This window comes from Gracilinanus agilis, chromosome 1, assembly GCF_016433145.1.
Source record: "Gracilinanus agilis isolate LMUSP501 chromosome 1, AgileGrace, whole genome shotgun sequence".
Classification (NCBI taxonomy): Eukaryota; Metazoa; Chordata; class Mammalia; order Didelphimorphia; family Didelphidae; genus Gracilinanus; species Gracilinanus agilis.
In genome coordinates, this window is record NC_058130.1 from 752,982,116 (window position 1) to 752,989,068 (window position 6,953).

The window sequence follows — 6,953 nt, forward strand, 5'->3', positions numbered from 1 at the left end:
AATGGGGATTAAGTGACTTGCCCAGGGACACACAGCTAGGAAGTGTCTGAGGTCAGTTTTGAACCTAGGACCTCCTGTCTCTAGGTCTGGCTTTCAATCCACTGAGCCACCCACTGCCCCCTAAGTATCTTTCTAATAAGTAAAATATACTCTAAGTATTGATTATTTTTGTGCACAGAATTATGGGAGAGAAACTTCACAATTGCTGTAAAAAGATTTTGGATTTGGAGTCAGAAGTAGAGTTCATTCCCCAGGTCTATCATGTCTTCTGCATGATGCTGGACAAGTCATTTCTCCTCTGGGGAACTCAGCTTCCTCAATTGTAAAGTGAGGCAGGTTAGAAAGTCATAGTGGCAAATTGTATAGAATAGTGGACTGAGAGTCAGGAAGGTATGGGTTTATATCCTTCCTTAGATCTTTCCTACTTGTATGACCCTGGGCAAATCATCTAACCACTGTCTGCCTCAGTTTCCCATTTATGGATAAAGAGGTTGGATTCATAAGACTATATATTTTGAATCGAAAGATATCCATGTTGTTATTTAGTTATTTTCAGTCACATCTGACTCTTCATGACCCCATTTAGGGTTTTCTTGGGAAAGATACTGGAGTGGTTGGCCATTTCCCTCTCCAACTCATTTGACAGATGAGGAAACTGAGGCCAATGGTGTGAAATGCCTTGTCCAGGGTCACACAGCCAGTAAGCGTCCAAGGCCAGAGTTGAACCCACAAAGATGACTCTCCCTGATTTCAGGTCCAGCCTTCTAATCACTGCTCCACTTACCTTACCTGTCCATGGAAGGTACCGCAGAGGTTGTCAATCCTCACCATTTTACTTAACGGAGAAGAAAATAGAAGCTGAGGGAGTTTCAATGACTTTCCCAGGTTCATGCATCTAATGAATGTCTGAGGAAGGATTTGAATTCAAGTCTTCTTGATCCCAAGTTCCATTCTTACACCTACCATAACACTTACCTACATTTTTTTTTATGGTCCCTAAGTTATCTCGAACAGCTTCTAAGGTCCCTTCTGCCTCTAGTGCTTGAAGCCTATGAATCAGAGCTGTCCCAAAGTAGGAAAAGCACTTTGGCCATTAAAGGACTGGAGGTCTTTGAGCAGAGCCTAGAAGACAACTTCTTTGGGATGTTTAGATCTGGGTGGCCCTCTGATGTCTCTTCCAAACCTGAGATACTTTGGACTCCTGGGTTGTGATGAGATCAATCAATCCACAAGTATTTATGAAGTGCCTGCTATGTGCCTAGGACTGTGCTAGGCCCTGGGAATACAAACCCAGTAGTGAAACTTTCCGTGCCCTCAAAGAGCTTCCATTCTCCTGGGGAGTTTATATTAAGTGTGGCAGCGAGGCAAGGCACACCTGATTTGGAGTCAGGAAGACCTGAATTTGAATCCTTCCTCAAATAAATACTAACAGTGTGACTCTGGGCTATTCACTTAACCTCTGTCTGCCTCAGTTTCCTCATCCATAAAGTGGGATAACAATAGTCCAGGAGCAACTAACTAAATGGCACAGTTGATAGAGCGCTGGGCTTGGAGTCAGGAAGACTCATCTTCTTGAGTTCAAATCCTGTCGCAGATACTTACGACCTATGTGATCCTGGACAAGTCATTTATCCCTATGTGCCTCAGTTTCCCTATCTGTCAAATGAACTGGAGAAGGAAATGGCAAACCACATCAGTATCTCTGCCAAGAAAACCCCAAATGGAGTCATTAAGAGTTAGATATGATTGAAAGGTCTGAACAATAACAAAAAATAATAGTCCCTACCTCCCGAGGCCAATGTGACATTCAAATGAGAGCAAATTTGTCAAGCTTTAAAACGCTCTTATAAATATGAGCTATTTTTAGGCAGCTTGGTCAAGACATAGCGATGAGATTAGAAGCTGTTGGAGTTGTCCAGAGAGGTTGAGCTGTTTCCCTCCACGCCTCAACCGCATCTATTTACTGGCGAGGTTTACTAGCCACGATGCCTGCCAACATTAGGACTTTTCCATGAGTGGGAGCAGGACCCCAGATTGATCCTAGGGAATCTGATAAGTGTGGGAAAGGGTGAGTATCTCTCTCTGGGGAAGACCCAGCTGTGCACAAAGGGTCCAAGAGCCTGCTGGGGCTGTTAGGAAGGGGACAGAAGCTTCTTTCTCTCCAGTGGTATCATGTGGCGCCTTCCCAAGAGGAAGGAGAAACCTCCAAGTCAACTTTAGCTCCATTTCTCTTTGAAAAAAACGGACTCGAAGGCCATCATATTTAATGTACAAGCTGCAAAGCTGTGGAAAAAGGATTTTCTCCAAAACAAATCCTCCTGTTATGGAAGACAATAGGATGCTGGAACCCAAACCTAGAGCTAGAAGGGAACTTAGAGGTCATTGTAAAAGCCATTTAACTCAACCCTCTCATTTTAAAGATCAGAATAGGTCGGGGGAGAAACTTAGGATCATAGATGTAGAGCTGGGAGAAAACTTAAAGGCCCTCAAATTCAAGTTGTCCATTTTACAAATGAGGAAACTAAGGCACAGAGTGGAAAGAGACTTAGGATCATAGTCTTAGAGCTAGGAGAGACCTTAGAGACCATCAAATTCAAATTGTTCATTTTACAAATGAGGAAACTAAGGCGTAGAGTGGGGAAGAGACTTAGGATCTTGGATTTAGAGTTAGGAGAGACCTTAGAGGCCATCAAATTCAAGTTGCTCATTTTACACACGAGGAAACTAAGGCACAGAGTGGGGAAGAGACTTAGGATCTTGGATTTAGAGCTGACAGGGACTTTAAAGTCTAACCAAGAAGCTGAGTGGTACAAGAGCTAAAGCATTGGGCTTGGAATTAGGAAAACTTGAGTTAAAATTTGACCTTGGATACTTACTAGGTGTGTGACCTTGGGCAAGTCACTTAGCCTCTGGCTACCTCAGCTTCCTCATCTATAAAGTGAGAATAATAATAGCATCTACCTCCCAGAGGCATTGTGGGATCAAAAGAGATAATAATTATAAAGTCCTTAGCACAGTGCCTGGCATAAGGAGGCACTATGTAAATAGAAAAAAATAAACAACCAAAAAACCCTTTTCATGTTACAGATGAGGAAACTGAGGCCCAGATCGGGGAAGAGATTTGTCCAACACCACATAAGAAGTATATATTAAAGCAAGCAAATCCTCTGACTCTCTACTTGCCCTAAAAATAATGGGTTTGGTTGTTTTTTTAAAAACCCTTACCTTTTGTCTTAGAATTGATACTAAATATTGGTTTCAAGGCAGAAAAGCAGTAAAGGCTAGGCACTGGAAAGTGAGGTGACTTGCCTAGAGTCACAAGGCCAGGAAGTGTCTGAGGTCACATTTGAACCCAGGACTTCCCAACTCTAGGTCTGGTTCTCTATCCACTGAGCTACCTGGCTGCCCCTACTAAGAAAAATGTGATTATTATTCTTTAACCTTCCCATAGCCCCTTCTATCCTGCCCCACCACAGAAGACTTCTGCTTTCTTAATCTTCATTCCTCACAACATTCCACTATTGTAAAGTAGGATGGTTCCCTCATCTAAGTGACTTTACACTTGGAGAAACTGAGGCGTGGAAGTGCCTGGCTTAGAGCTTCCAGTTCTTCAGTAGCTGGTTCCTCCTCTGACCTCTGAGTCACACCGCATACTTGTCACCCAGTTTGAGAAAATAGGTATCCTCAAGATGCCAATCTGTGAAAACCCTTACTTCTGTTTTTAGTTCTATTTTTAGATACCGTCCCTTTCTGGGTTATTCCTCCATTGCTCCAGCTTAATAAATGCCAGTTCTGGTTCAGAATCTCGTGTCCAGGGAGTGGTAATTACTATAAAAAGGTCCATCATCTTGATTCAGCTCTGGCCCCTCACTCAGCATCATGGCCGAGCACAGGATCCTGGCATGACTCGACTCTGGTGATAAGAAATTCTTTCATTTCCCAGAAGCTCCTTCTCTTCGTGGGTCCAAGTGGTTCTTACCAGGGGACAACGAAAACAGAAACGACCAAAAAATCAAGTTCACTTTTTCAAATTCTCAGATTGTGACACATGACGTATCTATCCAGAAATAAATTTATGAAAGGATTGAAGGGGAAGGGGCTGACTAACCTAGCCAATTGGCCACCAAGCACTTATTAGTCAACAATATCAATATCAACACACTTAAAAATGGAGTATTATTTCATCTGATCCTCACGATAAACCTTAGAAGTCATGCGGTCCAATCCTCTAATTTCACAGATGAGGAAACTGAGGCACAGGAAGGCAAAGAAACTTAGGATCATAGATTTAGAATTGGGAGTGATTTTAGATACAACCCACTCATTTTAAAGATAAGGAAACTGAGGCAACAGAAAGGAGAAGAGACAGGACTACAGGATCATAGATTTGTTGTGGCTCAATTGTTTCCAGATACTTCATGACCCCATTTAGAGTTTTCTTGGCAAAGATACTAGATTGATTTGTCATTTCCTTCTCTAGCTCATTTTACAGATGAGGATCTGAGGCAAACAGGATTAAGTGACTTGCCCAGGGTCACACAGTTAGGAAGTGTGTGAGACCAGATTTGAACTCAGAAAGATGAATCTTCCTGCCCTTAGGTTTGGCACTCTATCCATTCTACCACCTAGATTTGGAGCTTAGAAGTCATCAAGTGCAACCCATTCATTTTTTAAAACTCTTACTTTCTGTCTTAGTAAACAAATTATAAGGCAGAAGGGCAAGGACTAGATAATTGGGTTTAAGTGACTTGACTAGGGTCACACAGCTGGGAAGTGTCTGAGACCAGATTTGAACCCAGGTCTTCCCAACTCCAGGCTTGGTCCTCTATCCACTGTGCCACCTTGCTGCCCCTCATTCCATTCATTTTACAGATTAAGAAACTGAGGCTAAGAAGTTAACTGACTTGCCCAAGATCACCCAGTTCGTATGTATCTGAGGTAGAATTTGAATTCAGGTCTTTGTAACTCTGGAGCAACTCTCTCTCCAACAGGCCACCTAACGACCTAGCCAAGAGAAGGTATTTCTGTCCATTCTCCAAGTATCTAAATGCTTAGGGGGAAAAAAAAAGTCAAATTCAGATTCTATTTACTGTAGAAGGAAAGAACTCTTCCAAATAACAGGGACCTGGTGACTGAGAAGTGGATGAGAAACAACAATCATGACCCCAGTGGTGTAAAGAAAAACCTTATCGAAGGGCTTGAGATTTCTTTCTTCTTCTTTTTTTTTAACCCTTAACTTCTGTGTATTGGCTCCTAGGTGGAAGAGTGGTAAGGGCTAGGCAATGGGGGTCAAGTGACTTGCCCAGGGTCACCCAGCTGGGAAGTGTCTGAGGCTGGATTTGAACCCAGGACCTCCCGTCTCTAGGTCTCAATCCACTGAGCAACCCAGCTGCCCCCTAGGGCTTGAGATTTCTGATCAATACAATAACCATCCTGGACATCCTGCCCCAAGTACAAAAGTTGGGTGTGCACTGCGGGCTCAAAGAACTTGGATGGAGCTTAAACGATGGCACCAGCTCGCCGCCTGGACACATCCAAAAGAAGAACCAACTCGTGCGAGTTTGGGACAACACCGGGGAAGCCCCAAGAACCACAGAGAAGTCTCCTGCTGGATCTCATTTGCTTCAGCTGGAAGTTGAGGGAGCAAAAGTAAAGCACTTCCCATTTCAGCACCTGCTCAAACGTCTTGGAACGGAAGGGAAGAAGCCTCCGTGGAGAGGAACTGCCATTCTTGGTCACTAGCTTACTCCACCGGAGAACTCAGGGAACTTCCCTTTGGGTGGAATCGGAGACTTTCTCTTGGTCAAGCCAGAAGGAGCTCCCTCTCCATCGGAGAACGCCTTCACCCTCTGTTATCCCCTAGGAATACCTTCTCTGCTTTCTAGTTTGCTTTCCACCCAGGTAAATGGGTTTATTCACCAAAAACAAAAAAAACAAAAACAAAAAAAAACCCCAACAGATTGGACAAATAACTTGGAAAAGCGCTGAAAAGAGAAATCTGACGGAAGCAATAATCTATAAAGCAATCATTTTGCCTTCCTGGGATCCCACCATCCCACCCAGCTAGGCATAATGTATAGCTGGAAAATCTTGAACCCCTAAAACGACATTACCCAAACTTCCTTTCTGTATTTCCCAGAATGCTTTTCCCTTTATCCACGACTGCGGAGTCACGTTTGTATATAATTTGCTGTAACTCGTCCCTCTTTCTCCTTTTGCTCTTGCAAGTTGAATAGCTAGGCCTCTTACTTTAATGATTACTAATAACATTTTAAAATATAATACTTGGAATATTGGATATTAATTTTAAAATCCGCAGCATTTCATAAAGCAAGATCTTATATTGAGTGCATTCCAGGATTGCAAATAAATGCATGTTAAGCTTAAATGTATGTTATATGTGCATTTTTTGGTCTGTTGGTTGTTAGACATTTACCAGCACCTACTGGTACTGGTAAACTGAGGCTCAGAGAGACCAGTGGACTTGCCTGAGATTACCAGCAAGTATCAGAGGCAGGATTTGAATCCACACCTCTTTTTTTTTTTTAAAAACCCTTGTACTTTGGTGTATTGTCTCATAGGTGGAAGACTGGTAAGGGTGGGCAATGGGGGTCAAGTGACTTGCCCAGGGTCACACAGCTGGGAAGTGGCTGAGGCCGAACACCTCTTTTGACTACAAGCCCAAAGTTCCATCCTTACCTTTCTTATACCAGGCTGCCTACAGGCTAATTGGGTGGCCTTGACTCGGATAAGAGCTTGAGTGTCCTGGGGCAGAAAGGGCAGAAAGGGCTGGAAGTTCATGAGTCAGTGTCTGGATTGGCCAAGATGGTAGCCCACGCTCAGCCCTCTTGCCTATTTAGCTTTCTGAAACAAGTAAGTCTTTCAACATGACCCAGGCAGGACTGCAAGGGAGGCCTGAATGATTAGCACGGAAAGGAGCCTTAATAATCACC